The sequence below is a fragment of the Orbicella franksi genome, unplaced genomic scaffold (genome assembly GCF_964199315.1).
Source record: "Orbicella franksi unplaced genomic scaffold, jaOrbFran1.1 SCAFFOLD_297, whole genome shotgun sequence".
Taxonomy (NCBI): domain Eukaryota; kingdom Metazoa; phylum Cnidaria; class Anthozoa; order Scleractinia; family Merulinidae; genus Orbicella; species Orbicella franksi.
The window spans coordinates 15,909-30,514 of NW_027670876.1; the positions used below are offsets into that span (position 1 = coordinate 15,909).

At 44.6% G+C, this 14,606-nt stretch overlaps 27 non-coding genes and 2 pseudogenes across 27 annotated transcripts; all 29 read right to left on the minus strand.

Annotated features, from left to right (window-relative positions):
- Window positions 1–225: 225 nt before the first annotated feature.
- On the minus strand, window positions 226–344 carry LOC145475801 (5S ribosomal RNA). The gene has a single exon (XR_014046596.1). It is a non-coding gene; the product is annotated as a 5S ribosomal RNA (ribosomal RNA).
- A 385-nt stretch (window positions 345–729) lies between these two features.
- Window positions 730–848, minus strand: LOC145475802 (5S ribosomal RNA). The gene has a single exon (XR_014046597.1). It is a non-coding gene; the product is annotated as a 5S ribosomal RNA (ribosomal RNA).
- A 386-nt stretch (window positions 849–1,234) lies between these two features.
- Window positions 1,235–1,353, minus strand: LOC145475803 (5S ribosomal RNA). The gene has a single exon (XR_014046598.1). It is a non-coding gene; the product is annotated as a 5S ribosomal RNA (ribosomal RNA).
- A 382-nt stretch (window positions 1,354–1,735) lies between these two features.
- LOC145475804 (5S ribosomal RNA) lies at window positions 1,736–1,854 on the minus strand. Its single transcript, XR_014046599.1, has one exon. It is a non-coding gene; the product is annotated as a 5S ribosomal RNA (ribosomal RNA).
- Window positions 1,855–2,238: 384 nt separating this feature from the next.
- Window positions 2,239–2,357, minus strand: LOC145475805 (5S ribosomal RNA). Its single transcript, XR_014046600.1, has one exon. It is a non-coding gene; the product is annotated as a 5S ribosomal RNA (ribosomal RNA).
- A 384-nt stretch (window positions 2,358–2,741) lies between these two features.
- On the minus strand, window positions 2,742–2,860 carry LOC145475808 (5S ribosomal RNA). Its single transcript, XR_014046602.1, has one exon. It is a non-coding gene; the product is annotated as a 5S ribosomal RNA (ribosomal RNA).
- A 384-nt stretch (window positions 2,861–3,244) lies between these two features.
- Window positions 3,245–3,363, minus strand: LOC145475809 (5S ribosomal RNA). Its single transcript, XR_014046603.1, has one exon. It is a non-coding gene; the product is annotated as a 5S ribosomal RNA (ribosomal RNA).
- Window positions 3,364–3,746: 383 nt separating this feature from the next.
- Window positions 3,747–3,865, minus strand: LOC145475810 (5S ribosomal RNA). The gene has a single exon (XR_014046604.1). It is a non-coding gene; the product is annotated as a 5S ribosomal RNA (ribosomal RNA).
- A 385-nt stretch (window positions 3,866–4,250) lies between these two features.
- LOC145475811 (5S ribosomal RNA) lies at window positions 4,251–4,369 on the minus strand. Its single transcript, XR_014046605.1, has one exon. It is a non-coding gene; the product is annotated as a 5S ribosomal RNA (ribosomal RNA).
- A 384-nt stretch (window positions 4,370–4,753) lies between these two features.
- LOC145475813 (5S ribosomal RNA) lies at window positions 4,754–4,872 on the minus strand. The gene has a single exon (XR_014046606.1). It is a non-coding gene; the product is annotated as a 5S ribosomal RNA (ribosomal RNA).
- A 383-nt stretch (window positions 4,873–5,255) lies between these two features.
- Window positions 5,256–5,374, minus strand: LOC145475814 (5S ribosomal RNA). The gene has a single exon (XR_014046607.1). It is a non-coding gene; the product is annotated as a 5S ribosomal RNA (ribosomal RNA).
- Window positions 5,375–5,759: 385 nt separating this feature from the next.
- LOC145475770 (5S ribosomal RNA) lies at window positions 5,760–5,881 on the minus strand. Its single transcript, XR_014046567.1, has one exon. It is a non-coding gene; the product is annotated as a 5S ribosomal RNA (ribosomal RNA).
- Window positions 5,882–6,265: 384 nt separating this feature from the next.
- On the minus strand, window positions 6,266–6,384 carry LOC145475815 (5S ribosomal RNA). Its single transcript, XR_014046608.1, has one exon. It is a non-coding gene; the product is annotated as a 5S ribosomal RNA (ribosomal RNA).
- A 384-nt stretch (window positions 6,385–6,768) lies between these two features.
- On the minus strand, window positions 6,769–6,887 carry LOC145475816 (5S ribosomal RNA). The gene has a single exon (XR_014046609.1). It is a non-coding gene; the product is annotated as a 5S ribosomal RNA (ribosomal RNA).
- Window positions 6,888–7,272: 385 nt separating this feature from the next.
- Window positions 7,273–7,391, minus strand: LOC145475817 (5S ribosomal RNA). The gene has a single exon (XR_014046610.1). It is a non-coding gene; the product is annotated as a 5S ribosomal RNA (ribosomal RNA).
- A 384-nt stretch (window positions 7,392–7,775) lies between these two features.
- Window positions 7,776–7,894, minus strand: LOC145475818 (5S ribosomal RNA). Its single transcript, XR_014046611.1, has one exon. It is a non-coding gene; the product is annotated as a 5S ribosomal RNA (ribosomal RNA).
- A 385-nt stretch (window positions 7,895–8,279) lies between these two features.
- Window positions 8,280–8,398, minus strand: LOC145475820 (5S ribosomal RNA). The gene has a single exon (XR_014046613.1). It is a non-coding gene; the product is annotated as a 5S ribosomal RNA (ribosomal RNA).
- Window positions 8,399–8,782: 384 nt separating this feature from the next.
- LOC145475821 (5S ribosomal RNA) lies at window positions 8,783–8,901 on the minus strand. The gene has a single exon (XR_014046614.1). It is a non-coding gene; the product is annotated as a 5S ribosomal RNA (ribosomal RNA).
- A 385-nt stretch (window positions 8,902–9,286) lies between these two features.
- On the minus strand, window positions 9,287–9,405 carry LOC145475822 (5S ribosomal RNA). The gene has a single exon (XR_014046615.1). It is a non-coding gene; the product is annotated as a 5S ribosomal RNA (ribosomal RNA).
- A 386-nt stretch (window positions 9,406–9,791) lies between these two features.
- Window positions 9,792–9,910, minus strand: LOC145475823 (5S ribosomal RNA). The gene has a single exon (XR_014046616.1). It is a non-coding gene; the product is annotated as a 5S ribosomal RNA (ribosomal RNA).
- A 384-nt stretch (window positions 9,911–10,294) lies between these two features.
- Window positions 10,295–10,413, minus strand: LOC145475824 (5S ribosomal RNA). Its single transcript, XR_014046617.1, has one exon. It is a non-coding gene; the product is annotated as a 5S ribosomal RNA (ribosomal RNA).
- Window positions 10,414–10,795: 382 nt separating this feature from the next.
- On the minus strand, window positions 10,796–10,914 carry LOC145475760 (5S ribosomal RNA). The gene has a single exon (XR_014046558.1). It is a non-coding gene; the product is annotated as a 5S ribosomal RNA (ribosomal RNA).
- Window positions 10,915–11,299: 385 nt separating this feature from the next.
- Window positions 11,300–11,420, minus strand: LOC145475771 (5S ribosomal RNA; annotated as a pseudogene).
- A 382-nt stretch (window positions 11,421–11,802) lies between these two features.
- LOC145475761 (5S ribosomal RNA) lies at window positions 11,803–11,921 on the minus strand. Its single transcript, XR_014046559.1, has one exon. It is a non-coding gene; the product is annotated as a 5S ribosomal RNA (ribosomal RNA).
- A 401-nt stretch (window positions 11,922–12,322) lies between these two features.
- On the minus strand, window positions 12,323–12,441 carry LOC145475762 (5S ribosomal RNA). Its single transcript, XR_014046560.1, has one exon. It is a non-coding gene; the product is annotated as a 5S ribosomal RNA (ribosomal RNA).
- Window positions 12,442–12,826: 385 nt separating this feature from the next.
- Window positions 12,827–12,945, minus strand: LOC145475764 (5S ribosomal RNA). The gene has a single exon (XR_014046561.1). It is a non-coding gene; the product is annotated as a 5S ribosomal RNA (ribosomal RNA).
- Window positions 12,946–13,330: 385 nt separating this feature from the next.
- LOC145475765 (5S ribosomal RNA) lies at window positions 13,331–13,449 on the minus strand. The gene has a single exon (XR_014046562.1). It is a non-coding gene; the product is annotated as a 5S ribosomal RNA (ribosomal RNA).
- A 385-nt stretch (window positions 13,450–13,834) lies between these two features.
- On the minus strand, window positions 13,835–13,953 carry LOC145475767 (5S ribosomal RNA). The gene has a single exon (XR_014046564.1). It is a non-coding gene; the product is annotated as a 5S ribosomal RNA (ribosomal RNA).
- Window positions 13,954–14,295: 342 nt separating this feature from the next.
- Window positions 14,296–14,413, minus strand: LOC145475772 (5S ribosomal RNA; annotated as a pseudogene).
- Between the last annotated feature and the right edge of the window lie 193 nt (window positions 14,414–14,606).

Consider the following 14,606-nt stretch of genomic DNA (forward strand, 5'->3'; position numbering starts at 1 on the left):
TTCTCCAATGGTCAGTCATCAAAGCCACATTCAAGAGATTGCCTCCAGTGTGCTGCTCAGTGTTGCAGTGCTGTAATCAAACAAGAAAATCTTCTAATATGCTGTCAACTTGCTGGAAAAATAATTCCAAAAAAAAAAAGACAACATTTTGAAAACAGAGGGATCAATGATGTGGAGGCGTATGGAAATCTTCTCTGAAGAGTCCAGTCCCAAAATGGGTCCAAAAGTCTACAACACGGCGTATTCCCAGGTGGTCACCCAGCCAGGTACTGACGCCGCCCAACAGGACTTGACTTCGGTGATCGGACGAGAACCGGTACGTTCCCTGTGGTGTGGTCGTAGACGAAAGAAACAACTCAAACCTTGCCCAATTGCTTGGACTCTCTTTTAAGTCTCTTAGAAGGAAGGCCTTTAATTGCTGTTGTGATGAATTTCCAATTACGTCTCGGCTACTTAACCCAGAGATTCCAAAGCCAGCTAAGACTTCAAATCACAAAAGGGCGATTCTCCAATGGTCAGTCATCAAAGCCACATTCAAGAGATTGCCTCCAGTGTGCTGCTCAGTGTTGCAGTGCTGTAATCAAACAAGAAAATCTTCTAATATGCTGTCAACTTGCTGGAAAAATAATTCCAAAAAAAAAAAGACAACATTTTGAAAACAGAGGGATCAATGATGTGGAGGCGTATGGAAATCTTCTCTGAAGAGTCCAGTCCCAAAATGGGTCCAAAAGTCTACAACACGGCGTATTCCCAGGTGGTCACCCAGCCAGGTACTGACGCCGCCCAACAGGACTTGACTTCGGTGATCGGACGAGAACCGGTACGTTCCCTGTGGTGTGGTCGTAGACGAAAGAAACAACTCAAACCTTGCTCCAATTGCTTGGACTCTCTTTTAAGTCTCTTAGAAGGAAGGCCTTTAATTGCTGTTGTGATGAATTTCCAATTACGTCTCGGCTACTTAACCCAGAGATTCCAAAGCCAGCTAAGACTTCAAATCACAAAAGGGCGATTCTCCAATGGTCAGTCATCAAAGCCACATTCAAGAGATTGCCTCCAGTGTGCTGCTCAGTGTTGCAGTGCTGTAATCAAACAAGAAAATCTTCTAATATGCTGTCAACTTGCTGGAAAAATAATTCCAAAAAAAAAAAGACAACATTTTGAAAACAGAGGGATCAATGATGTGGAGGCGTATGGAAATCTTCTCTGAAGAGTCCAGTCCCAAAATGGGTCCAAAAGTCTACAACACGGCGTATTCCCAGGTGGTCACCCAGCCAGGTACTGACGCCGCCCAACAGGACTTGACTTCGGTGATCGGACGAGAACCGGTACGTTCCCTGTGGTGTGGTCGTAGACGAAAGAAACAACTCAAACCTTGCCCAATTGCTTGGACTCTCTTTTAAGTCTCTTAGAAGGAAGGCCTTTAATTGCTGTTGTGATGAATTTCCAATTACGTCTCGGCTACTTAACCCAGAGATTCCAAAGCCAGCTAAGACTTCAAATCACAAAAGGGCGATTCTCCAATGGTCAGTCATCAAAGCCACATTCAAGAGATTGCCTCCAGTGTGCTGCTCAGTGTTGCAGTGCTGTAATCAAACAAGAAAATCTTCTAATATGCTGTCAACTTGCTGGAAAAATAATTCCAAAAAAAAAAAGACAACATTTTGAAAACAGAGGGATCAATGATGTGGAGGCGTATGGAAATCTTCTCTGAAGAGTCTCCCAAAATGGGTCCAAAAGTCTACAACACGGCGTATTCCCAGGTGGTCACCCAGCCAGGTACTGACGCCGCCCAACAGGACTTGACTTCGGTGATCGGACGAGAACCGGTACGTTCCCTGTGGTGTGGTCGTAGACGAAAGAAACAACTCAAACCTTGCCCAATTGCTTGGACTCTCTTTTAAGTCTCTTAGAAGGAAGGCCTTTAATTGCTGTTGTCATGAATTTCCAATTACGTCTCGGCTACTTAACCCAGAGATTCCAAAGCCAGCTAAGACTTCAAATCACAAAAGGGCGATTCTCCAATGGTCAGTCATCAAAGCCACATTCAAGAGATTGCCTCCAGTGTGCTGCTCAGTGTTGCAGTGCTGTAATCAAACAAGAAAATCTTCTAATATGCTGTCAACTTGCTGGAAAAATAATTCAAAAAAAAAAAGACAACATTTTGAAAACAGAGGGATCAATGATGTGGAGGCGTATGGAAATCTTCTCTGAAGAGTCCAGTCCCAAAATGGGTCCAAAAGTCTACAACACGGCGTATTCCCAGGTGGTCACCCAGCCAGGTACTGACGCCGCCCAACAGGACTTGACTTCGGTGATCGGACGAGAACCGGTACGTTCCCTGTGGTGTGGTCGTAGACGAAAGAAACAACTCAAACCTTGCCCAATTGCTTGGACTCTCTTTTAAGTCTCTTAGAAGGAAGGCCTTTAATTGCTGTTGTCATGAATTTCCAATTACGTCTCGGCTACTTAACCCAGAGATTCCAAAGCCAGCTAAGACTTCAAATCACAAAAGGGCGATTCTCCAATGGTCAGTCATCAAAGCCACATTCAAGAGATTGCCTCCAGTGTGCTGCTCAGTGTTGCAGTGCTGTAATCAAACAAGAAAATCTTCTAATATGCTGTCAACTTGCTGGAAAAATAATTCAAAAAAAAAAAGACAACATTTTGAAAACAGAGGGATCAATGATGTGGAGGCGTATGGAAATCTTCTCTGAAGAGTCCAGTCCCAAAATGGGTCCAAAAGTCTACAACACGGCGTATTCCCAGGTGGTCACCCAGCCAGGTACTGACGCCGCCCAACAGGACTTGACTTCGGTGATCGGACGAGAACCGGTACGTTCCCTGTGGTGTGGTCGTAGACGAAAGAAACAACTCAAACCTTGCCCAATTGCTTGGACTCTCTTTTAAGTCTCTTAGAAGGAAGGCCTTTAATTGCTGTTGTCATGAATTTCCAATTACGTCTCGGCTACTTAACCCAGAGATTCCAAAGCCAGCTAAGACTTCAAATCACAAAAGGGCGATTCTCCAATGGTCAGTCATCAAAGCCACATTCAAGAGATTGCCTCCAGTGTGCTGCTCAGTGTTGCAGTGCTGTAATCAAACAAGAAAATCTTCTAATATGCTGTCAACTTGCTGGAAAAATAATTCAAAAAAAAAAAGACAACATTTTGAAAACAGAGGGATCAATGATGTGGAGGCGTATGGAAATCTTCTCTGAAGAGTCCAGTCCCAAAATGGGTCCAAAAGTCTACAACACGGCGTATTCCCAGGTGGTCACCCAGCCAGGTACTGACGCCGCCCAACAGGACTTGACTTCGGTGATCGGACGAGAACCGGTACGTTCCCTGTGGTGTGGTCGTAGACGAAAGAAACAACTCAAACCTTGCCCAATTGCTTGGACTCTCTTTTAAGTCTCTTAGAAGGAAGGCCTTTAATTGCTGTTGTCATGAATTTCCAATTACGTCTCGGCTACTTAACCCAGAGATTCCAAAGCCAGCTAAGACTTCAAATCACAAAAGGGCGATTCTCCAATGGTCAGTCATCAAAGCCACATTCAAGAGATTGCCTCCAGTGTGCTGCTCAGTGTTGCAGTGCTGTAATCAAACAAGAAAATCTTCTAATATGCTGTCAACTTGCTGGAAAAATAATTCAAAAAAAAAAGACAACATTTTGAAAACAGAGGGATCAATGATGTGGAGGCGTATGGAAATCTTCTCTGAAGAGTCCAGTCCCAAAATGGGTCCAAAAGTCTACAACACGGCGTATTCCCAGGTGGTCACCCAGCCAGGTACTGACGCCGCCCAACAGGACTTGACTTCGGTGATCGGACGAGAACCGGTACGTTCCCTGTGGTGTGGTCGTAGACGAAAGAAACAACTCAAACCTTGCCCAATTGCTTGGACTCTCTTTTAAGTCTCTTAGAAGGAAGGCCTTTAATTGCTGTTGTGATGAATTTCCAATTACGTCTCGGCTACTTAACCCAGAGATTCCAAAGCCAGCTAAGACTTCAAATCACAAAAGGGCGATTCTCCAATGGTCAGTCATCAAAGCCACATTCAAGAGATTGCCTCCAGTGTGCTGCTCAGTGTTGCAGTGCTGTAATCAAACAAGAAAATCTTCTAATATGCTGTCAACTTGCTGGAAAAATAATTCAAAAAAAAAAAAGACAACATTTTGAAAACAGAGGGATCAATGATGTGGAGGCGTATGGAAATCTTCTCTGAAGAGTCCAGTCCCAAAATGGGTCCAAAAGTCTACAACACGGCGTATTCCCAGGTGGTCACCCAGCCAGGTACTGACGCCGCCCAACAGGACTTGACTTCGGTGATCGGACGAGAACCGGTACGTTCCCTGTGGTGTGGTCGTAGACGAAAGAAACAACTCAAACCTTGCCCAATTGCTTGGACTCTCTTTTAAGTCTCTTAGAAGGAAGGCCTTTAATTGCTGTTGTGATGAATTTCCAATTACGTCTCGGCTACTTAACCCAGAGATTCCAAAGCCAGCTAAGACTTCAAATCACAAAAGGGCGATTCTCCAATGGTCAGTCATCAAAGCCACATTCAAGAGATTGCCTCCAGTGTGCTGCTCAGTGTTGCAGTGCTGTAATCAAACAAGAAAATCTTCTAATATGCTGTCAACTTGCTGGAAAAATAATTCAAAAAAAAAAAGACAACATTTTGAAAACAGAGGGATCAATGATGTGGAGGCGTATGGAAATCTTCTCTGAAGAGTCCAGTCCCAAAATGGGTCCAAAAGTCTACAACACGGCGTATTCCCAGGTGGTCACCCAGCCAGGTACTGACGCCGCCCAACAGGACTTGACTTCGGTGATCGGACGAGAACCGGTACGTTCCCTGTGGTGTGGTCGTAGACGAAAGAAACAACTCAAACCTTGCCCAATTGCTTGGACTCTCTTTTAAGTCTCTTAGAAGGAAGGCCTTTAATTGCTGTTGTCATGAATTTCCAATTACGTCTCGGCTACTTAACCCAGAGATTCCAAAGCCAGCTAAGACTTCAAATCACAAAAGGGCGATTCTCCAATGGTCAGTCATCAAAGCCACATTCAAGAGATTGCCTCCAGTGTGCTGCTCAGTGTTGCAGTGCTGTAATCAAACAAGAAAATCTTCTAATATGCTGTCAACTTGCTGGAAAAATAATTCAAAAAAAAAAGACAACATTTTGAAAACAGAGGGATCAATGATGTGGAGGCGTATGGAAATCTTCTCTGAAGAGTCCAGTCCCAAAATGGGTCCAAAAGTCTACAACACGGCGTATTCCCAGGTGGTCACCCAGCCAGGTACTGACGCCGCCCAACAGGACTTGACTTCGGTGATCGGACGAGAACCGGTACGTTCCCTGTGGTGTGGTCGTAGACGAAAGAAACAACTCAAACCTTGCCCAATTGCTTGGACTCTCTTTTAAGTCTCTTAGAAGGAAGGCCTTTAATTGCTGTTGTCATGAATTTCCAATTACGTCTCGGCTACTTAACCCAGAGATTCCAAAGCCAGCTAAGACTTCAAATCACAAAAGGGCGATTCTCCAATGGTCAGTCATCAAAGCCACATTCAAGAGATTGCCTCCAGTGTGCTGCTCAGTGTTGCAGTGCTGTAATCAAACAAGAAAATCTTCTAATATGCTGTCAACTTGCTGGAAAAATAATTCAAAAAAAAAAAAGACAACATTTTGAAAATAGAGGGATCAATGATGTGGAGGCGTATGGAAATCTTCTCTGAAGAGTCCAGTCCCAAAATGGGTCCAAAAGTCTACAACACGGCGTATTCCCAGGTGGTCACCCAGCCAGGTACTACTGACGCCGCCCAACAGGACTTGACTTCGGTGATCGGACGAGAACCGGTACGTTCCCTGTGGTGTGGTCGTAGACGAAAGAAACAACTCAAACCTTGCCCAATTGCTTGGACTCTCTTTTAAGTCTCTTAGAAGGAAGGCCTTTAATTGCTGTTGTGATGAATTTCCAATTACGTCTCGGCTACTTAACCCAGAGATTCCAAAGCCAGCTAAGACTTCAAATCACAAAAGGGCGATTCTCCAATGGTCAGTCATCAAAGCCACATTCAAGAGATTGCCTCCAGTGTGCTGCTCAGTGTTGCAGTGCTGTAATCAAACAAGAAAATCTTCTAATATGCTGTCAACTTGCTGGAAAAATAATTCAAAAAAAAAAAGACAACATTTTGAAAACAGAGGGATCAATGATGTGGAGGCGTATGGAAATCTTCTCTGAAGAGTCCAGTCCCAAAATGGGTCCAAAAGTCTACAACACGGCGTATTCCCAGGTGGTCACCCAGCCAGGTACTGACGCCGCCCAACAGGACTTGACTTCGGTGATCGGACGAGAACCGGTACGTTCCCTGTGGTGTGGTCGTAGACGAAAGAAACAACTCAAACCTTGCCCAATTGCTTGGACTCTCTTTTAAGTCTCTTAGAAGGAAGGCCTTTAATTGCTGTTGTGATGAATTTCCAATTACGTCTCGGCTACTTAACCCAGAGATTCCAAAGCCAGCTAAGACTTCAAATCACAAAAGGGCGATTCTCCAATGGTCAGTCATCAAAGCCACATTCAAGAGATTGCCTCCAGTGTGCTGCTCAGTGTTGCAGTGCTGTAATCAAACAAGAAAATCTTCTAATATGCTGTCAACTTGCTGGAAAAATAATTCAAAAAAAAAAAGACAACATTTTGAAAACAGAGGGATCAATGATGTGGAGGCGTATGGAAATCTTCTCTGAAGAGTCCAGTCCCAAAATGGGTCCAAAAGTCTACAACACGGCGTATTCCCAGGTGGTCACCCAGCCAGGTACTGACGCCGCCCAACAGGACTTGACTTCGGTGATCGGACGAGAACCGGTACGTTCCCTGTGGTGTGGTCGTAGACGAAAGAAACAACTCAAACCTTGCCCAATTGCTTGGACTCTCTTTTAAGTCTCTTAGAAGGAAGGCCTTTAATTGCTGTTGTGATGAATTTCCAATTACGTCTCGGCTACTTAACCCAGAGATTCCCAAAGCCAGCTAAGACTTCAAATCACAAAAGGGCGATTCTCCAATGGTCAGTCATCAAAGCCACATTCAAGAGATTGCCTCCAGTGTGCTGCTCAGTGTTGCAGTGCTGTAATCAAACAAGAAAATCTTCTAATATGCTGTCAACTTGCTGGAAAAATAATTCAAAAAAAAAAAGACAACATTTTGAAAACAGAGGGATCAATGATGTGGAGGCGTATGGAAATCTTCTCTGAAGAGTCCAGTCCCAAAATGGGTCCAAAAGTCTACAACACGGCGTATTCCCAGGTGGTCACCCAGCCAGGTACTGACGCCGCCCAACAGGACTTGACTTCGGTGATCGGACGAGAACCGGTACGTTCCCTGTGGTGTGGTCGTAGACGAAAGAAACAACTCAAACCTTGCCCAATTGCTTGGACTCTCTTTTAAGTCTCTTAGAAGGAAGGCCTTTAATTGCTGTTGTGATGAATTTCCAATTACGTCTCGGCTACTTAACCCAGAGATTCCAAAGCCAGCTAAGACTTCAAATCACAAAAGGGCGATTCTCCAATGGTCAGTCATCAAAGCCACATTCAAGAGATTGCCTCCAGTGTGCTGCTCAGTGTTGCAGTGCTGTAATCAAACAAGAAAATCTTCTAATATGCTGTCAACTTGCTGGAAAAATAATTCAAAAAAAAAAAGACAACATTTTGAAAACAGAGGGATCAATGATGTGGAGGCGTATGGAAATCTTCTCTGAAGAGTCCAGTCCCAAAATGGGTCCAAAAGTCTACAACACGGCGTATTCCCAGGTGGTCACCCAGCCAGGTACTGACGCCGCCCAACAGGACTTGACTTCGGTGATCGGACGAGAACCGGTACGTTCCCTGTGGTGTGGTCGTAGACGAAAGAAACAACTCAAACCTTGCCCAATTGCTTGGACTCTCTTTTAAGTCTCTTAGAAGGAAGGCCTTTAATTGCTGTTGTGATGAATTTCCAATTACGTCTCGGCTACTTAACCCAGAGATTCCAAAGCCAGCTAAGACTTCAAATCACAAAAGGGCGATTCTCCAATGGTCAGTCATCAAAGCCACATTCAAGAGATTGCCTCCAGTGTGCTGCTCAGTGTTGCAGTGCTGTAATCAAACAAGAAAATCTTCTAATATGCTGTCAACTTGCTGGAAAAATAATTCAAAAAAAAAAAAGACAACATTTTGAAAACAGAGGGATCAATGATGTGGAGGCGTATGGAAATCTTCTCTGAAGAGTCCAGTCCCAAAATGGGTCCAAAAGTCTACAACACGGCGTATTCCCAGGTGGTCACCCAGCCAGGTACTGACGCCGCCCAACAGGACTTGACTTCGGTGATCGGACGAGAACCGGTACGTTCCCTGTGGTGTGGTCGTAGACGAAAGAAACAACTCAAACCTTGCCCAATTGCTTGGACTCTCTTTTAAGTCTCTTAGAAGGAAGGCCTTTAATTGCTGTTGTGATGAATTTCCAATTACGTCTCGGCTACTTAACCCAGAGATTCCAAAGCCAGCTAAGACTTCAAATCACAAAAGGGCGATTCTCCAATGGTCAGTCATCAAAGCCACATTCAAGAGATTGCCTCCAGTGTGCTGCTCAGTGTTGCAGTGCTGTAATCAAACAAGAAAATCTTCTAATATGCTGTCAACTTGCTGGAAAAATAATTCAAAAAAAAAAAGACAACATTTTGAAAACAGAGGGATCAATGATGTGGAGGCGTATGGAAATCTTCTCTGAAGAGTCCAGTCCCAAAATGGGTCCAAAAGTCTACAACACGGCGTATTCCCAGGTGGTCACCCAGCCAGGTACTGACGCCGCCCAACAGGACTTGACTTCGGTGATCGGACGAGAACCGGTACGTTCCCTGTGGTGTGGTCGTAGACGAAAGAAACAACTCAAACCTTGCCCAATTGCTTGGACTCTCTTTTAAGTCTCTTAGAAGGAAGGCCTTTAATTGCTGTTGTGATGAATTTCCAATTACGTCTCGGCTACTTAACCCAGAGATTCCAAAGCCAGCTAAGACTTCAAATCACAAAAGGGCGATTCTCCAATGGTCAGTCATCAAAGCCACATTCAAGAGATTGCCTCCAGTGTGCTGCTCAGTGTTGCAGTGCTGTAATCAAACAAGAAAATCTTCTAATATGCTGTCAACTTGCTGGAAAAAATAATTCAAAAAAAAAAAGACAACATTTTGAAAACAGAGGGATCAATGATGTGGAGGCGTATGGAAATCTTCTCTGAAGAGTCCAGTCCCAAAATGGGTCCAAAAGTCTACAACACGGCGTATTCCCAGGTGGTCACCCAGCCAGGTACTGACGCCGCCCAACAGGACTTGACTTCGGTGATCGGACGAGAACCGGTACGTTCCCTGTGGTGTGGTCGTAGACGAAAGAAACAACTCAAACCTTGCCCAATTGCTTGGACTCTCCTTTTAAGTCTCTTAGAAGGAAGGCCTTTAATTGCTGTTGTGATGAATTTCCAATTACGTCTCGGCTACTTAACCCAGAGATTCCAAAGCCAGCTAAGACTTCAAATCACAAAAGGGCGATTCTCCAATGGTCAGTCATCAAAGCCACATTCAAGAGATTGCCTCCAGTGTGCTGCTCAGTGTTGCAGTGCTGTAATCAAACAAGAAAATCTTCTAATATGCTGTCAACTTGCTGGAAAAATAATTCAAAAAAAAAAAGGACAACATTTTGAAAACAGAGGGATCAATGATGTGGAGGCGTATGGAAATCTTCTCTGAAGAGTCCAGTCCCAAAATGGGTCCAAAAGTCTACAACACGGCGTATTCCCAGGTGGTCACCCAGCCAGGTACTGACGCCGCCCAACAGGACTTGACTTCGGTGATCGGACGAGAACCGGTACGTTCCCTGTGGTGTGGTCGTAGACGAAAGAAACAACTCAAACCTTGCCCAATTGCTTGGACTCTCTTTTAAGTCTCTTAGAAGGAAGGCCTTTAATTGCTGTTGTGATGAATTTCCAATTACGTCTCGGCTACTTAACCCAGAGATTCCAAAGCCAGCTAAGACTTCAAATCACAAAAGGGCGATTCTCCAATGGTCAGTCATCAAAGCCACATTCAAGAGATTGCCTCCAGTGTGCTGCTCAGTGTTGCAGTGCTGTAATCAAACAAGAAAATCTTCTAATATGCTGTCAACTTGCTGGAAAAATAATTCAAAAAAAAAAAGACAACATTTTGAAAACAGAGGGATCAATGATGTGGAGGCGTATGGAAATCTTCTCTGAAGAGTCCAGTCCCAAAATGGGTCCAAAAGTCTACAACACGGCGTATTCCCAGGTGGTCACCCAGCCAGGTACTGACGCCGCCCAACAGGACTTGACTTCGGTGATCGGACGAGAACCGGTACGTTCCCTGTGGTGTGGTCGTAGACGAAAGAAACAACTCAAACCTTGCCCAATTGCTTGGACTCTCTTTTAAGTCTCTTAGAAGGAAGGCCTTTAATTGCTGTTGTGATGAATTTCCAATTACGTCTCGGCTACTTAACCCAGAGATTCCAAAGCCAGCTAAGACTTCAAATCACAAAGGGCGATTCTCCAATGGTCAGTCATCAAGCCACATTCAAGAGATTGCCTCCAGTGTGCTGCTCAGTGTTGCAGTGCTGTAATCAAACAAGAAAATCTTCTAATATGCTGTCAACTTGCTGGAAAAATAATTCAAAAAAAAAAAGACAACATTTTGAAAACAGAGGGATCAATGATGTGGAGGCGTATGGAAATCTTCTCTGAAGAGTCCAGTCCCAAAATGGGTCCAAAAGTCTACAACACGGCGTATTCCCAGGTGGTCACCCAGCCAGGTACTGACGCCGCCCAACAGGACTTGACTTCGGTGATCGGACGAGAACCGGTACGTTCCCTGTGGTGTGGTCGTAGACGAAAGAAACAACTCAAACCTTGCCCAATTGCTTGGACTCTCTTTTAAGTCTCTTAGAAGGAAGGCCTTTAATTGCTGTTGTGATGAATTTCCAATTACGTCTCGGCTACTTAACCCAGAGATTCCAAAGCCAGCTAAGACTTCAAATCACAAAAGGGCGATTCTCCAATGGTCAGTCATCAAAGCCACATTCAAGAGATTGCCTCCAGTGTGCTGCTCAGTGTTGCAGTGCTGTAATCAAACAAGAAAATCTTCTAATATGCTGTCAACTTGCTGGAAAAATAATTCAAAAAAAAAAAGGACAAACATTTTGAAAACAGAGGGATCAATGATGTGGAGGCGTATGGAAATCTTCTCTGAAGAGTCCAGTCCCAAAATGGGTCCAAAGTCTACAACACGGCGTATTCCCAGGTGGTCACCCAGCCAGGTACTGACGCCGCCCAACAGGACTTGACTTCGGTGATCGGACGAGAAACCGGTACGTTTCCCTGTGGTGTGGTCGTAGACGAAAGAAACAACTCAAACCTTGCCCAATTGCTTGGACTCTCTTTTAAGTCTCTTAGAAGGAAGGCCTTTAATTGCTGTTGTGATGAATTTCCAATTACGTCTCGGCTACTTAACCCAGAGATTCCAAAGCCAGCTAAGACTTCAAATCACAAAAGGGCGATTCTCCAATGGTCAGTCATCAAAGCCACATTCAAGAGATTGCCTCCAGTGTGCTGCTCAGTGTTGCAGTGCTGTAATCAAACAAGAAAATCTTCTAATATGCTGTCAACTTGCTGGAAAATAATTCAAAAAAAAAAGACAACATTTTGAAAACAGAGGGATCAATGATGTGGAGGCGTATGGAAATCTTCTCTGAAGAGTCCAGTCCCAAAATGGGTCCAAAAGTCTACAACACGGCGTATTCCCAGGTGGTCACCCAGCCAGGTACTGACGCCGCCCAACAGGACTTGACTTCGGTGATCGGACGAGAACCGGTACGTTCCCTGTGGTGTGGTCGTAGACGAAAGAAACAACTCAAACCTTGCCCAATTGCTTGGACTCTCTTTTAAGTCTCTTAGAAGGAAGGCCTTTAATTGCTGTTGTGATGAATTTCCAATTACGTCTCGGCTACTTAACCCAGAGATTCCAAAGCCAGCTAAGACCAAAGCCAGCTAAGACTTCAAATCACAAAAGGGCGATTCTCCAATGGTCAGTCATCAAAGCCACATTCAAGAGATTGCCTCCAGTGTGCTGCTCAGTGTTGCAGTGCTGTAATCAAACAAGAAAATCTTCTAATATGCTGTCAACTTGCTGGAAAAATAATTCCAAAAAAAAAAAGACAACATTTTGAAAACAGAGGGATCAATGATGTGGAGGCGTATGGAAATCTTCTCTGAAGAGTCCAGTCCCAAAATGGGTCCAAAAGTCTACAACACGGCGTATTCCCAGGTGGTCACCCAGCCAGGTACTGACGCCGCCCAACAGGACTTGACTTCGGTGATCGGACGAGAACCGGTACGTTCCCTGTGGTGTGGTCGTAGACGAAAGAAACAACTCAAACCTTGCCCAATTGCTTGGACTCTCTTTTAAGTCTCTTAGAAGGAAGGCCTTTAATTGCTGTTGTGATGAATTTCCAATTACGTCTCGGCTACTTAACCCAGAGATTCCAAAGCCAGCTAAGACTTCAAATCACAAAAGGGCGATTCTCCAATGGTCAGTCATCAAAGCCACATTCAAGAGATTGCCTCCAGTGTGCTGCTCAGTGTTGCAGTGCTGTAATCAAACAAGAAAATCTTCTAATATGCTGTCAACTTGCTGGAAAAATAATTCCAAAAAAAAAAAGACAACATTTTGAAAACAGAGGGATCAATGATGTGGAGGCGTATGGAAATCTTCTCTGAAGAGTCCAGTCCCAAAATGGGTCCAAAAGTCTACAACACGGCGTATTCCCAGGTGGTCACCCAGCCAGGTACTGACGCCGCCCAACAGGACTTGACTTCGGTGATCGGACGAGAACCGGTACGTTCCCTGTGGTGTGGTCGTAGACGAAAGAAACAACTCAAACCTTGCCCAATTGCTTGGACTCTCTTTTAAGTCTCTTAGAAGGAAGGCCTTTAATTGCTGTTGTGATGAATTTCCAATTACGTCTCGGCTACTTAACCCAGAGATTCCAAAGCCAGCTAAGACTTCAAATCACAAAAGGGCGATTCTCCAATGGTCAGTCATCAAAGCCACATTCAAGAGATTGCCTCCAGTGTGCTGCTCAGTGTTGCAGTGCTGTAATCAAACAAGAAAATCTTCTAATATGCTGTCAACTTGCTGGAAAAATAATTCCAAAAAAAAAAAGACAACATTTTGAAAACAGAGGGATCAATGATGTGGAGGCGTATGGAAATCTTCTCTGAAGAGTCCAGTCCCAAAATGGGTCCAAAAGTCTACAACACGGCGTATTCCCAGGTGGTCACCCAGCCAGGTACTGACGCCGCCCAACAGGACTTGACTTCGGTGATCGGACGAGAACCGGTACGTTCCCTGTGGTGTGGTCGTAGACGAAAGAAACAACTCAAACCTTGCCCAATTGCTTGGACTCTCTTTTAAGTCTCTTAGAAGGAAGGCCTTTAATTGCTGTTGTGATGAATTTCCAATTACGTCTCGGCTACTTAACCCAGAGATTCCAAAGCCAGCTAAGACTTCAAATCACAAAAGGGCGATTCTCCAATGGTCAGTCATCAAAGCCACATTCAAGAGATTGCCTCCAGTGTGCTGCTCAGTGTTGCAGTGCTGTAATCAAACAAGAAAATCTTCTAATATGCTGTCAACTTGCTGGAAAAATAATTCCAAAAAAAAAAAGACAACATTTTGAAAACAGAGGGATCAATGATGTGGAGGCGTATGGAAATCTTCTCTGAAGAGTCCAGTCCCAAAATGGGTCCAAAAGTCTACAACACGGCGTATTCCCAGGTGGTCACCCAGCCAGGTACTGACGCCGCCCAACAGGACTTGACTTCGGTGATCGGACGAGAACCGGTACGTTCCCTGTGGTGTGGTCGTAGACGAAAGAAACAACTCAAACCTTGCCCAATTGCTTGGACTCTCTTTTAAGTCTCTTAGAAGGAAGGCCTTTAATTGCTGTTGTGATGAATTTCCAATTACGTCTCGGCTACTTAACCCAGAGATTCCAAAGCCAGCTAAGACTTCAAATCACAAAAGGGCGATTCTCCAATGGTCAGTCATCAAAGCCACATTCAATCGCAGGTCTACCAGGGCTTCTATATGCTGTCAACTTGCTGGAAAAATAATTCCAAAAAAAAAAGACAACATTTTGAAACAGAGGGATCAATGATGTGGAGGCGTATGGAAATTTCTCTGAAGAGTCCAGTCCCAAAATGGGTCCAAAAGTCTACAACACGGCGTATTCCCAGGTGGTCACCCAGCCAGGTACTGACGCCGCCCAACAGGACTTGACTTCGGTGATCGGACGAGAACGTTACGTTCCCTGTGGTGTGGTCGTAGACGAAAAGAAACAACTCAAACCTTGCCCAATTGCTTGGACTCTCTTTTAAGTCTCTTAGAAGGAAGGCCTTTAATTGCTGTTGTGATGAATTTCCAATTACGTCTCGGCTACTTAACCCAGAGATTCAAAGCCAGCTAAGACTTCAAATCACACAAGGGCGATTCTCCAATGGTCTGTCATCAAAGCCACATTCA